General features: G+C 41.3%; 1 long non-coding RNA gene across 1 annotated transcript in view; it reads right to left on the bottom strand.

The window, feature by feature from the left end:
- The window catches only part of Gm29883, a 38,672-nt gene extending 23,349 nt beyond the window's left edge, over positions 1-15,323 (bottom strand). The window contains exon 1 of the long non-coding RNA XR_390426.2: positions 14,736-15,323. This is a non-coding gene — a long non-coding RNA (predicted gene, 29883). The remainder of the gene's footprint in view (positions 1-14,735) is intronic.
- Positions 15,324-16,051: the final 728 nt, after the last annotated feature.

Raw genomic sequence — 16,051 nt, 5'->3', positions numbered from 1 at the left:
ATTCACATTAACATCATTTAGTCAACCTGTAAAGTCTATAGAGTAAGACAAGTTAAAATTGGAAAATTACTTTCTACTAGATACAATTGAAACACATACATGACAAATGATTTTATTATATTTGAGTTTACAATATTCAAAAAGGAATTTGCCACAAAGAGAATTAATTCATTTTAATTTTCACTCTTGCATAATATAGAACTCAAGGAATACAAAAGAAGATTAAAATGACAAATTTTCTACATTAATTTATAAAGGTACTTAAGCAAAAATATTTTACAAATACATCTGTTAAAACATTTCTTTTAAAATTTTATGTTTTTTTAAGGTACCATTATGAGTTTTTTCAACAAAATAATTTTATGTTTCTTCTTCCTTCCATCTATCTGTTCACCTCTTCTGTGATATTCCTCTCTGAAGCTGAGAAAGAAGGTTAGAGGGGAGAGAGAGTTTAGGTCTCTTTAGTCTACTTCCTGCTGATTTGGGGTGTCTAGTTCCTAGGGGCATGTCCAATCTTCATTGGAAGGATATCTCCAAGCAATAACAACAAGCAAATAGCAACACAGCAATCCAGCAATCCAGCAATCCAGCAATCCAGCAATCCAGCAATCCAGCAATAGCAAAAGCAGCAAATGCAACAGAAGATCTAGAAGTAGCAGGGATGACCAGCATGAGCAGAAATGGCCACAGACCCCTCAGGGCTCTCACATTTATACCCTTTTAAGAGTTCCCAGAATTCCAAACATAAACTATCTGTAGCTGGCAAAAATCACACTCCTCCTAGACTATGAGACAAGTCATAATTAGCAGGTATGGAAAATCTGAAGCAGCCCCATATCCCACACCTAGGATTAAAACAATAACATAACACAACTGGGTTCTTAAGGAAACCATAATTCTCACTATAGCTCTTTGCCCACCCCCCCCCACTGTCATTATTTATGCTGAAATGTAAAAATAAGTTCATGGACTTGAAGAAATGGATATTAAATGTTGAGCAAAGTTTATCTAAATTATTCTAGATATGTGAGACAATATTCAGCTCATCTTGGCACAGTTTCCTCCAGGAACATTATCATCCTGTTGTCAACTTAATTGCAAAGACATACTTGGTATATGTACTGGCTAGTTTTGTGTCAACTTGACACAGCTGGAGTTATCACAGAGAAAGGAGCTTCAGTTGAGGAAATGCCTCCATGAGATCCAACTGTAAGGCATTTTCTCAATTAGTGATCAAGGGGGAAAGGCCCCTTGTGGGTGGGACCATCTCTGGGCTGGTGGTCTTGGTTCTATAAGAGAGCAGGCTGAGCAAGCCAGGGGAAGCAAGCCAGTAAAGAACATCCCTCCATGGCCTCTGCATCAGCTCCTGCTTCCTAACTTGCTTGAGTTCCAGTCCTGACTTCCTTTGGTGATCAACAGCAACATGGAAGTGTAAGCCGAATAAACCCTTTCCTCCCCAACTGCTTCTTGATCATGATGTTTGTGCAGGAATAGAAGCCCTGACTAAGACAGTATGCTAAAATCTTTGAAAATTAAAAAGAGTGCTTTAAATATGCAGAAATAAAACAGGAAGGAACAAAATCTAGTTTTTAATTTTTTTTTTTGAATTCTTTTAGCAGAGGGCATTTGCCTAGTTGTTGTGAGGTTCAGGGTTAAATCACAAAAAGAAGGAAAAATCACTGACATATTTTGTATTAATAATACATGTCACTTAGTCAAATTCAGAAATCATTGAAGCAATGATTGTTTGGAATTCATTAAAACGATGTGAACTTCAGTTCCATTGAAAGTGCTCAAGGTTTTAAAATACTGTTTAGTGAGATACTGTTCTTATGATAAGTGGTGTATTTTCCCTTCATTTTGAAAAATCTGTTCTCATGTCTGATGTAAATTACCTGTTCATGAACTATGAAAATGTCTGGCATGAAAGTAAATTTTCAAAAATAAGCATTTAACCTGAAAAACACAAGCCCATTTTTGTCTTTTCTTGTGTATGATGTGTCATGTGCACATATATGTATATGCATTTTACTCCATGAAAGATAAGACTAGCAACTGTGCACAAGCTACTGGCAAGGAAAGGTTTTGCCCAGGCGACTTCTTTTGCTCTGCACAATTGTAGCTATAAATGTCATTAAAGTAACTGACCACATGGCTAACCCTACTCTACGCTTCTCACAAAGTGAGTCGGTTAAGGAGCACAGAGCCAGGGAGCTATCAGGGCCAAGTCTGCTCAGTGAAGCCTCAAGTCCTCAATTAATAATAAAGCTGAGCTAGAACACTTCCTGCTGGACTGACAGGCCCCCTAAGAGTTCTGTCTTCTGACACCAACTCTCCCTGGAGCTCTCTGGACAGTCGTGGGTAGAAGTTAAGGGAGAGCATGTTACACCATGGACTGAAATAGATCCCTTGGCATCTAGTCACTAAAAAAGTCTGTGATGGCTTCTTGCTGACGTGGTACCGGGCACGAATTCCTACAGCCCTGGGAAGTTGTTTCCACATCTACTAAGTTTTTTATATCCATCTGTTAATGTGGTGCTGGCAGTAATGTGCTGCTTCTCTTTATCTTTAGAATGTCAAGCTACTCTAATTTAATGTGTATAATATAATAGCAAGCATGTAGTATTATTACACCGATGTACCTGTTTGGTGTCTTTAATACACACATCACTTAGAATTTGAAAACTAAGACTGCTTTCTGAAAGGAAAATCTAAGTGGCCTCCTATGTATTGGACCTTAAGAAAATTCTCACAGGTCTTTTCCTGATCGCTGGGATGGTTGGCAGATGAGACTGGCTCCTTCTCCCTTTTATGTATGTAATAAAGCAAATGGTTGCCTGTTTGTAACTCCAGGAAGCTGCTAATGGGCCTCCCGAGAAACAGTTAATTCCCAAACCTCCTTTAAAGGCTGAGCCTATTTATATGCGCATTTAGAACCTGCTAAGAGTTTATCTTTGCTGTTCCAGCTACCTTTGCAGGAAGGTAATTTAGGAATGGACACAGAAGGGTCAGCCCCCACAGCCTGAGGGCCTTATGCACCTACCTCAGAGAAGCTGGCAAACCCAGCACTGGTCCTTTCCCCTCCACTACCAAGTCCTATGTTTACAGTTCTTTAGAAGCCTGGAGCAGATGATAATTCTTTGCATTCCCACTACCCACTTCTAACTGACGTGAAAATGTTGGGGGTTGTCAGAACTAGACCTGCGCTCTTTCCATCCTCCGGGTGATCCATCTAATTCAAAGGCTCTCGGGGTTTGGGTTCTTAACGTCTATACCTCTAAGGTTTCATTCTAACTGTCTGACTCTTATAGCCAATGCCTACTAACCTCTCTTGGATGTCTAACAGACGTCTTCATTCTAACCTGTCTGAAGCAGAGCTGTTTCACTCTGCTCCCCACCTCATTCCTGCCGTCCTTACTGAATTGTGAGCACCCACTCAGTTCTTCAAGCCTGAAGCAAAAGCGGACGTCATCCTCAGTCACTCTTTTCCAGTACGCCATGTCCAGTTTGTTAAAGGTTCTCTCACTGCGAACTGTGGACTTTGGAATTCCTCTTTGCCATACCTGCTGCCTTTGTGCTCTTGTCTAGACACACTGAAGATAGCCTTCAAACTGGTTCCCAGACATTTCTGGTCTCCTTGTAATCCATCCATTCTCCACAGTCAACCAGGCTGACTTCAGCAAACAAGGTTTTCAGATTGGCAATGAAGTTGGACCAACAGTGAGAGAGGTATGGTTTTCTGAGCCATTTCAAGCATGATAAACCCATCCTAGATCCCTGAGACTGTCAGTCCTTCCTCTGTCTTTAAATCCAGAGTAAACACTAGCACGTTATTATCATTTAGAACAAAGAGCCAGTTCACATTTTCCAGTCATCTTAATAGTGTCTTTCATGACAAAGATTATATCTAGGGCCACATACTGTATTTAGATGTCATGCTACTCAGCTGTCATATGTCTTTAGGATCCTTCGAGGTGCAATGGTTTCTATTTTTCTTTTAATGTCAAGCTTGGCAATTTTAAGATTACTGGCTCTTTATTTTCTATTACTATCTCAGCTTGTGCCTTGTATTTCCTCATGAAAATATTCATATTCTATGTTGTTAGTAAAAATTCCACGAAGTAATGCCTTTTTACCCCTGCCCCCTTCTCATTGCATCATATATGGTTTTATCACTTCTTCCAAGAAGCAGAAGGCAAGGCAGATTAGAGATAATGATAGGTTTGTTATGCACACATTTGCAAAGGATGGGGTGGGGTGCGCAGAGCAGGAAGGAGTAGGCAGGGGTAAGAACACAAGATCTATAAAAAGGAAGAAGAAGCAGAGTGCAGTGGAGTTCTGGGAAAGTGTCAGAGGCTGCTGGGGCATCTCCAAGGAGAGCTGCCTGATAAAGGAAGAAATGAAGCAGGAATGGACAGCCTCCATGCAGTTCCCTCAGCATGCTCAGCATTGGGTTGGCCCATCCAGGGAAAACAACGACCTCAGTATTCAAGGGGACAGACTGATGTGTCAACCATTTCCTTCCTTCACAACACGCTCTGTTTCCAGGGCACATTCATGGTCACCACACATGATTTCTTGTGACGTTTACTTGGTCAGCTGTGGTAACAGCTCGGTTTCTCAAGTATTGGATTGGTGGCTGCAGAAAAGTAAGCTGTGATTATCATTTTGCTCTTCAATTGTCCGAGATGAGATGCTGACTGCTGTGTCTTTCTGAAGGGTCTTTACCATTCTTTTATGCTTCTTTCCTATCAGTACCAAACAGGTCCAGACTCCACTTGGTCTTTCCTTGCCCCAGTCAAGGAAAACCACCAGTTCCTTTTAGTTGAATGGCATGTTGAAACCAGCATCTGCGTATTAGATGACACTATTGCTATTGAAGTATCTTTACTCCCAGGCCCTCCCAATGAGCTTAAACAAAATATATTTATCTATCTATCTATCTATCTATCTATCTATCTATCTATCTATCTATCTATCTATCTATCTGTTGCACATGTTTAAAAACTAATAAGATTAAAATTCTAAACCGGTACCAACTGGTTCACTCTAAGTTTCCTCCTTTTCATGTTTGTAACTCCTTTCTTTCATAATGAGAAACAGGATATCCTTTTGTACTCCATGTATTTCATCCCAATTGCATTAAAAACAATCATGCGACGTCACTCAGCCCCCCACCAATGCTGTGCTCCTTCTTGAACAGCTCCCTGAACTCAACTGTAAATCATTTAGAAGCACAGGTTTCTGAGACAACTCATGTCACTGCTGCAACCAACAGTCAAATGGTGTTACCAAAATAGGATTTAACACTAGCATTCACACAAACAAACAAAAATTAAGAAAAATAATAACTAGATATATGCCCAGGAGAGGTATTGCTGGATCCTCCGGTAGTACTATGTCCAATTTTCTGAGGAACCGCCAGACTGATTTCCAGAGTGGTTGTACAAGCCTGCACTCCCACCAACAATGGAGGAGTGTTCCTCTTTCTCCACATCCACGCCAGCATCTGCTGTCACCTGAATTTTTGATCTTAGACATTCTGACTGGTGTGAGGTGGAATCTCAGGGTTGTTTTGATTTGCATTTCCCTGATGATTAAGGATGTTGAACATTTTTTCAGGTGCTTCTCTGCCATTCGGTATTCCTCAGGTGAGAATTCTTTGTTCAGTTCTGAGCCCCATTTTTTAATGGGGTTATTTGATTTTCTGAAGTCCACCTTCTTGAGTTCTTTATATATGTTGGATATTAGTATCCTATCTACCGGAGGATCCAGCAATACCTCTCCTGGGCATATATCCAGAAGATGCCCCAACTGGTAAGAAGGACACATGCTCCACTATGTTCATAGCAGCCTTATTTATAATAGCCAGAAGCTGGAAAGAACCTAGATGCCCCTCAACAGAGGAATGGATACAGAAAATGTGGTACATCTACACAATGGAGTACTACTCAGCTATTAAAAAGAATGAATTTATGAAATTCCTAGCCAAATGGATGGACCTGGAGGGCATCATCCTGAGTGAGGTAACACATTCACAAAGAAACTCACACAATATGTACTCACTGATAAGTGGATATTAGCCCCAAACCTAGGATACCCAAGATATAAGATATAATTTGCTAAACACATGAAACTCAAGAAGAATGAAGACTGAAGTGTGGACACTATGCCCCTCCTTAGATTTGGGAACAAAACACCCATGGAAGGAGTTACAGAGACAAAGTTTGGAGCTGAGATGAAAGGATGGACCATGTAGAGACTGCCATATCCAGGGATCCACCCCATAATCAGCATCCAAACGCTGACACCATTGCATACACTAGAAAGATTTTATCGAAAGGACCAGATGTAGCTGTCTCTTGTGAGACTATGCCGGGGCCTAGCAAACACAGAAGTGGATGCTCACAGTCAGCTAATGGATGGATCATAGGGCTCCCAATGGAGGAGCTAGAGAAAGTAGCCAAGGAGCTAAAGGGATCTGTAACCCTATAGGTGGAACAACATTATGAACTAACCAGTACCCCGGAGCTCTTGACTCTAGCTGCATATATATCAAAAGATGGCCTAGTCGGCCATCACTGGAAAGAGAGGCCCATTGGACATGCAAACTTTATATGCCCCAGTACAGGGGAACACCAGGGCCAAAAAGGGGGAGTGGGTGGGCAGGGGAGTAGGGGTGGGTGGATATGGGGGACTTTTGGTATAGCATTGGAAATGTAAATGAGCTAAATACCTAATAAAAAAATGGAGAAAAAAAAAAGAAAAATAATAACTAAAAAAAATGCCAGATAGGAAAAGAGACATGGAAGATATCTGTTGTCTGAAATATTTAGTACATGATGGTATAGCATCCTAGAGTGTTATTCTAGAAACAGGATTTTAAGCAGGGAAAAGAAGAGAGAAAGACAAACCAAGAATGACAGAAGTGCTAAATAGAGAATTCAAAGAATATAATTACTATTGAGATTGTAACAGGAGACGCTTTTCAAGACATTAAAGAGAATCCAGGTGAGACTTCATCTTGTTAGAGAAATAAGAAAATAGCTGGGCCTGGTGGCGCACACCTTTAATCCCAGCACTTGTGAGGCAGAGGCAAGCGGATTTCTGAGTTCGAGGCCAGCCTGGTCTACAAAGTGAGTTCCAGGGCAGCCAGGGCTACACAGAGAAACCCTTTCTCAAAACAAAACAAAACAAAACAAAACAAAACAAAACATAATAATAATAATAATAATAATAATCAGAGGCCAAGATTAAGCCATGTTGAGCGAGTCAGCTTGAACCCTTCATCCCAGCACCTAGTGGAGGGAGCATCCCTGGGAGTTTGAGATCAGTCTGGTCTACATATTAAGTTACAGATCAGCAAGAGAACTGTCTCAAACACACACACACACACACACACACACACACACACACACACACACACACACACAGAGACAAACCATGATCAAAATGTATGAAGTTTTCAAAAATAAATAAACACATAAAAAAGAGCTTTCAGACAGAAGTAGCTAAGTATTTAGGTTAAGTATCATGAAGCTGAAAGATGAATAAAAACTCTACAACTACAATCTATATAGTTACCAATGTGAAACTAGTAATTATAAATATTCATAGAAACACAAGGAATACTACTAATTACTAGATAGGATAAAACAAACCAATAATAAGAATGCTTCTCATTTAATTAATGGTGAAGAATTCAGAACACGGAGCATTGCCAAAGATCCTGAGAGTATGTCTTGCTTCTTAAATAGGGGCTTGGAGATATGGGTCTATTGTTAAATCACTTGATGCCTAAATGAGGACCACAGTTTAGATCCCCAGAACCCATGTAACTACCAGGTGGCAATTGTGGCTTATAATTCCTTTTGGCTTAAAACATATAACAAAAGGCTTATAATTTTAAAAATCTATGCAGGAGTAATCTTAATTTGCTACAATTTACTATATATGTGATTCAACTCTTGCTTTAAGAAAAAAAATAGATCTACCAAAATAAATAAGTCTACCAAAAATATACATATTTTAAACAATAGTCACATGGCTGGCAGCCATCTCTACTAAGGTTAAAGGATACACGCCACATGACTTAACCCCCATCTTAACATGACTACGTGGATAAAAGACCAAGGAAGCACCTATAAAATTTCTTCGTCCTATTGAGCCCTCTGTTTATCATTGTATCTAATTTCAGACTAAGGAAGCTATAGCAAGTTTCCAAAATATCTTGGATTAGGATGGATTTGTATATGATAAATTCCTAACGTTATAAAGGTATACTCAGGTTAATAGACCCTAACTTAAAAATATATGTACGACTACTTTTATGCCTTTGCTAACTCTATTCAACACTGGGGCTCTAAAAAGTTTAGATAGATAAAAATAGGGTTTTTAAATAAGGTTTGATAAATAAGGTTTATAAATCCCTAAGGTCCACTCACGTTCACAGTAATATCTGAGTTGTCTGTCTTTGCTCCTTTGTTAAGCTGGTATTAGGACTCCCCTACACCAGCTACCAGGCCTTTTCCCTGGGTTTCAGCACTAGGTGAATGAATGGGAAAAGAGAAGTAAAGAAATAGAAAAGAAGGACATAACTGCTCTTAAGTATGATGGGGGAGATATGAGGGAGAGCAAAGCCAGAAGCAGAGACGTATGGGAAGAGTCCAGAATGAACATAATCCTGAGCTGGCCACTAATGAGAAGAGGGGCCAGGGAAGAAAAGAGAGAGTAAAGGGTAGACAAAAGGGCCAGGTAACAATGGCTGGGTTATATAGGGAAGGGCAGCCCAGCCCTTGGGCTGGAGAAGTTTAAGGTATGGGATGGAGTATAGAGACCATACTCTGTAACAGGTAAGGACTGAGGGATGCTGAGAGAACCTGGAGGGCAAGTCCACTTTGATATGTTAAATAGCAATGTCAGAGACGTAACACTTTTTGAAGAAGATCCTTGCATCATTCTTACAACTAATAAAGCAGAAAAATGTGTTGTAATACTTATTGTAAGATGCTAGACTCGTTTGAAGGACTTCATATGACAAGATCATGGGTCAGCCAGTTTCTCAGTCCTGCCTGTAAGTTTGACCTGACATTGCTATAGCCCCATAAGATCAACAGTGGGGTATAAACCCTCTTCTTGAAATCTGAGGAGGAAAGTCATAAGGGGAAAGGTGATTCTAATTTGATTAAGCCTGCTGTTAACCTTGGGATGTCAAGTTGAAGTTAATCTGGGTCTGATACCATTTATCATAGGTATCAGAGAAACCCAGTCTACTCCAGTGTTGCTATATGTCAACACTTATACCCTGACAGACCAATTTACAATTCACCACGAGTCTAACTGGCTCTGGTACCCGACCCCCCAACAGAAGTCATAATTTCAAATCACTTGATGTCAGACCTAAGTGAAAATATTTGGCTTTTTTTCCCCAAGCTTTGTGTCCTGTAGAACTGGTAATGATCTGATATTAAATGAGGTGGGTGAGGCAGTGAGGAAGGAACTCCCACTCCACCTGTCTGTCACAGCTTGTATGTTTTGCAAAAGTTACCGTCATTTCACCACTTCTTGGAAAGAATGCAGCCATAATACACATGAAAATCTATACCAAGCATCACCTTCCATCGCAGCCAAGAGCTGAGGGTGAACAATTAGTAAAACAAAGCTTCTAAAACATCTTCAACTTTCTTGTAGAATTACAAGTAAAAATAGGATAGAAAAAACAGGTCCTTTGGGAGTTTGGGGGAGGGGGTAAATCCCATTTTGGTTCTGATTCTAGCAAATAACATGCTCACAAGGTCCCCAAGCCAAAGGGACACTGGAGCATTCCAAGTAATTCCCTTCGTCTCGTCCTCCCCCTCCCTCTCACCTTTCTCCCCTCCCCTTTCTCCTCATCTGCCCCCTGGAAATATATCAGGACCACAGTCATGTACAGAGAGAGCATTATTACTGCTGGAGGACACTACCTCATGCCACCTACCATATGCCACATATACATAGCTAGGAGGTAAGAAAATCCTGGCAACATGACTGACAAATAACCTCCCCTTTCTTTCAGCTATTTCTTATAAATTCCCTGAATTTGCACAGATTTTGCTTCCTTTTTGCAGTGAAAAATTCTATCTTGCCATGTAACAGACTTTGGTCTTATTTTAACTATATGCTCCAAAAATCATTCTTGCGTGTGTGTGTGTGTGTGTGTGTGTGTGTGTGTAAAGGTTACCTGACAACAACGTTGGGTGTTGTTTCTCAGGTGTTATCCACCTTTCTCTTTTAAATTAAAAAAAAAATTGAGACAGGGTCTCAATAGTTCTATCTGGCCTGGAAATTGCTATATAGATCAAGATGGCCTTGAACTCAAGATCTGCATGCCTGTGCCTCTTGCGCACTGGAATTAAAGATGTGTGTGTCCACATACCTATGCAATCTACCCTTTCTGGAGACACAACCTCTGGCTCAACTAGAGATGGCTAAATAGACTACGGTGTATCCAGAAATCCCTTGGTCTTCAACTCCATGGATTCTTTTCCACATGTGTTGTGGGATGAACCCCCACCCCCACCCTGCCACACACACACACACACACACACACACACACACACACACACTTTACCAATTGATCCATCTCCCCTGTCCCAAATCATTTTCCTTTATCTCAGAAATTCGAAACTACAAGGAAAGTGTTACATGTCAAAAGCCTTTGTAATTACTATGTTTTATAGGACTTGATATAGTCAGACTTCTGCCTTAATCAAAATCTATATTGAAAGACAGCAGAATGGTTCCATTAATTGATGGTTGGTCCTTGCTGTGGACAACTCAGGGCGGGCATTGGGGGGCGGGGGGGTCATGGTCTCACTGATGTTCCAGGTCCTGCTGTAGTGTACAAAGCATGATGGGGCAAGGGGATACTATGCCACCTACTCTTTCTGATCCTTAAGAAAACAACTTTTTCTTTCTGGATGTGAGAAATCTGAATAGCATTTTGCTTTCTAAAATGGATCAAACTTTTAAATAAATGTTTTTAAACTCATTTTTTTTAAATGGAGACATACTGTCCATGCACTCTGATGGTGTGTATAATACTAAGTGTACACAGGAACACAATGTATAATGATCAAGTGAGGATAATCCGCATTTCCAGCCCATCAAACACTGCTCACTTTCATGTGCTGGGAATTACACTAGTTAGGCTAAAGTAGATCGTGGAACGGTGTAATGAAATCCTACTGTTATAGGAACACTGAATCAACTCCTCCTGGTATTTCAGAGCCCTTATCTAACTTCCTCCTATAACTCTCCCTTCCCCAGCTATCCCCACTGCTAATCTGGGTTACCAACGTTTTTGTTTCCAACATAAAGTGGGAAGACATGGTATTTGATTCTCTGTGTCTGCCTTATTTTTCTGAACATAATAAACTTCACTGAACCATAAACATTTAACAGAGAAAATGTTTAGAATTGAGTTTTGTAAGGATGGTCTTGGATCTGCTTGCCCCTGGAGCCTTTTGATATGCTTATTTTAGAGATGGAAGAAAAAAACCAGAAATTAATTAAAGTTGTACTTACATTTTTCACAGAAACAACCCAATTACTCAATTCTCTTAGCAGGTTTCTTTGCAAGAAGTTAATTTTAAGTCATTTTTTGTTTTCTAAAAAAATACTTAGTGCCAGGCAGTGGTGGCGCATGCCTTTAATCCCAGCACTTGGAAGGCAGAGGCAGGCGGATTTCTGAGTTTGAAGCTAGCCTGGTCTACAGAATGAGTTCCAGGACAGCGGAAAGCCAGGGCTACACAGAGAAACCCTGTCTCAAAAAAAAAAAAAAAAAAAAAAAGAAGAAGAAGAAGAAGAAGAAGAAGAAGAAGAAGAAGAAGAAGAAGAAGAAGAAGAAGAAGAAGAAGAAGAAAGGGGAAGGGGAAGGAGAAGCGAAAAATTCTTGGGTATTTTTCTGCAGATGATCTTTGAAACATTACCTAAAATTAAAGAATAAAACGTGAACAACGACTCCCTTTAGAAGGAAATGGTCATCAAGTAAAGAACAGAGTGCTGGAACATTTTCTGCTGTAGCATCGCTTTTGTAGCTAATTGGCAATGATCAGAAATAAGCTGTGTTATGGCACAGTTTCCTGGCCATTGTTCCAGTAATCTATACTGTTATCTTCGAGATAAGCTAAGGGCATAACCCAGTAAGTTCATATAGTAACATAAAATGTAAATGACAATTTCCCTCACTGCTTAAACAAACTTCAGCCACTTAGCAGGTTTTAAATCAGCAGTAAACTTCAAAATTGGCTGGCACCCACACCTAGGTGCTAGAAAGAAGGGCCAGGCATAGCAAGTGATTTGATTTCCCAGATGACTTTAATATGAAAGAATTCTAGTCTTAACACTTATCTTTTCTCTATTCTCCAACTGCACTTTCTCTTCTTGAATTCAGTCTGTCTTTTGGAAGTTTACACTGACACAGTTAATAGGTGTATTAATTGAAAAGACATGTAATGTCAGAGGGAAAACAGCCAAGCCTGAGAGTGCACACCTGTACTCCTAGGCACTCAGGAGGCTAAAGCAGGGCTATTTCAAGTTTAAGGCCAGTCTGGGCAGTTTAGTGAAACTCTTGTTTCACAAAATGAGAGACCCTAAGTATCTCAGAGTGGTGGTGTACCTGCCTAGCACTAGCCTAGACCTTGCCTAACGTGAGGTGCCATTCTCAGTACCACATGGAGAAAAAAAAAACAAAACATAGGGAAAGGCAGTAAGCAATGCAAACCCCTTGGAAACGCAGTTCTCTCTTCACTTCTGGGTGTTTTGTTAGTCCTTTGGTTGCTATAGTTACTGTCGGTGCCGCTTGCTGCTTCTCTGAAGCAGAGAAGAGAGAAACGGAGTGAGGGCTGTAGGGGCTGCCTGCCAGGATGAATCAAGGCAGGTCAGGATCCGTTGGCAGATTTCCTGGCCTGCTGAAGCAAGGAATGATAAGAGGAGGTGCACCTGAGGCTCAAGGCAAAGGACTAAAGGTCCTATTGACCGTGGTGGGTGGAACAGGGAGGATTTGGGATAGGAACAAATCTCTTATGTGTTATATTCTAGCAACCTGTTTCTGTTAGCTTGTGGCTTTGCTTCCTACAGTGGTGTAGTATAAGATGGTCATGAGAAATACACTCATGGCTGGCATGGTAATGACCTGCAACCCTCCCATTGTCTGTCTCTTGCATCTTTTGTCTGTCTTTCCTATAATCATCCTCACTCCCCGGTTAGAAGACTGTTCGACTTCATACTGGCCAAACCGGTCCAAGCAATTGGAAGACTTATATTTGCCATGTCCATTTCCTAGTGGAAGTCACACAACACTCCTTCAGGCTTCCATGCACTGGCCCAAGATACCAACATCTGCCTAATGGTATTTCTCCTTTCTGAAGTCATCAGGGTCCTTTCTAGAACCTTCCACCTTCCAATGCTGGTGGCTCTGCTTCTTCGGCTGCACTACCAGGTGTAGACCCTCTCCTCATGGTTACCATGATCCTCACCTTATAAAGCAGCACATTTTGTTGATTCCCGAGCGTCTATCAGTGCCCACTGTCCCCTTGGGTTTTATGTCTACATGACCACTTAGCCTATTCCTTGGTCACCACACCCCAGCAGCATTTCCACCTCCCTTTCAGCTCTCAGGCCTTAAACTGCTCTTAGTTAGGCCACCATCCATTGTAGAGACCGTGAGCTATCCCAGAGCCTTCCTCATCTGCCCATCTGCAATGTAGGTACATTTGCCAAATTTATTTTGCACATTGACTTCCTAATATTTACTGTCATGGCTGATTTCTGGCCATTACTTCTTCCCTGATTACTCTTTACACTAATGGTTTTGGCATTCTGCAATTTCCCCAAACTATTGTTTGCAATTCAAAATTTAGACAGTTGCTACTTCAGCACTTTCTTATCCATAAATATGAAACCTATGCTTTTTATATACAAATCCATTGATGCCTTTACAACACAGCGTCTTATGTATTGCTCCAGCGCTGGTTTAATACTTTGCTTCCTGCCCTTCACATTCTTGCTGTTCTTAAATATTTATACTTTCGTGTGTTTTGATTTCTCATCATTTTCCTCTTTCCTTAACAGTCTGCACTTATTCTTCAGACTTCATTCAATCACTAATGACAGTATACCCCCTAATTCTGCTCCATGCCCTGCAATCCCCATGATGCCTGGTCCTGCTCTCTCATTTCTGCTTGGTCCTCCTCTGTTCACCACAGGCCTGCTCAGGCTACTCTGTGACTGTTTTCACTCTCCCCCTTCCTCACAAAGGAGTCCCCCTAGTCCCCAGTACCTGTGTAACCCCAGGCCAATCTAGGCAGTTTTCTCTTTTTACTGAAAAACAGTGGCTGGCTGAATGCAAAGTCAGAGAATTTAAATGTTCTTTCCCTCACTCACAGAACTATACTGACATGATACAAAATGTAGACTGGCGTCATCAACAAGATGTAATAAACTCAGCAGCACCTATGCAGTGTGCGTGACTCAAAAGCAAGAACTGAAGCAAGTCTTCACGATGCATTAGCTTACAGTAACTAAGAGAGCAGCTGGGGAGGCAACAGTTAACTGGGAAGAAGGAATGAGCCGCAAACTCATCTGGCTAAAAGAACAAAATCAATGCCCCTTCCCCTCTGCAACATTCACCATCTTGTCTTTTTAACTAAAGGTTCCCATCTGCAACAAGCAAAACCAGTAACAAACACCTGTACCTCTCCCAACTCGGTGACTTCTCCAAGGCCTCCTTCCTCAGTCACACATTCTGTCCCAATGGGTTTCTAAGTTGATCTTTTATGACGTATGGAGCATGCAGGGTTTGTTTTATATTTTGACTTTGAAAATTCCTGGAGCCATGAAGGTTTTAACTCTCCCTGCTCTTGCTTGTAAATGGCAGGCTTGTCTTAGTCTTCCACATCCACACACTGGAAGGGTCTCTCAGCTCTGAAGAACAAGGTAGGTTTGGGTAGTGACAGCTTACAGTACACTCCCCACACTGCCCCTTAAACTCTCCCCAAAACCCAGGAGGCAGACTATTACCCCCAGGCAGTGAAATAGAAGAACAGAAATGTCTTGTTTTCTTAACTTCTCAAGGACTTGCATCCAGGAAATGGTGGCAGGCGTGGGATTTGAATTGGACAGCTGATCTTAAGTAGAAGGTACATCCTTCACTAAGGCCCTTAAGAATGTGTGCTCTTCCGGAACAGGCACAAGTTAACTCAAGGATAACTTCTGCCACACCATTTTACTTTCAAGTGTGGCCTTTCCCTTTTGTCTTCACTTCTTCATTCCATCCGGGGACACCAGCCCCTCCCCTCCCCTCCCCTCCCCTCTCCTAGCTAAGGAACCCATATTAAACTAGTAAATTCCCTTTGGCAGTTTCACATCTACATTTCATCCTATACAGGCAGATGCAGATGCTGCTGTCACACAGGCATATACAAAGCAATGGGACTTTGGGGGTCATTTTTCTTACAGTCACTGCAACTTTCTGGAACTCTCTAGCTCATCTAATCTGAGGACTGCTTAATCTCCTATCATGGTTTAGTCACTCTCCTCAGTGCCAAGCTCAGTTTGCTAACAAGTGCAACGAGAACAATGATAGAATTAACAAGCCTCCAGCCACGCCAGTGGAGGAGTGGGAAGCCAGCCAGCTATGAGGACCTGAGGACTTCTCTGCATCTGCTCTTGCACAATTTTCTCCTCCTTACATAGCAGGGAACTCTCAGGCCCAACAGCCCCTCTGCAACTTGTTGGTGTCACAGAGGATGGTACTTTTTGGTAGGAATGAAATGAGATTTTCTTTCAGAGGGTCTCAGCTTTAAAAGCCAAAACTGTTTCCAGAATCTCTGGCTCTGGTCTTTCAGAAAGCCACTAACACCAGGCAAGCAAATACCAGAGAAATTCCTGCCGTTTTTTCCTGGCAAGATATCCACACACACTACACACTACACACTACACACACACACACACACACACACACACACACACACACACACACACACACACACACGCTAGCCCACGCCCACAC

Source organism: Mus musculus, chromosome 4, assembly GCF_000001635.26.
Source record: "Mus musculus strain C57BL/6J chromosome 4, GRCm38.p6 C57BL/6J".
Taxonomy (NCBI): domain Eukaryota; kingdom Metazoa; phylum Chordata; class Mammalia; order Rodentia; family Muridae; genus Mus; species Mus musculus.
Note: the sequence above shows the minus strand (reverse complement) of the source record. Positions and strands in the feature narration are given on the sequence as shown.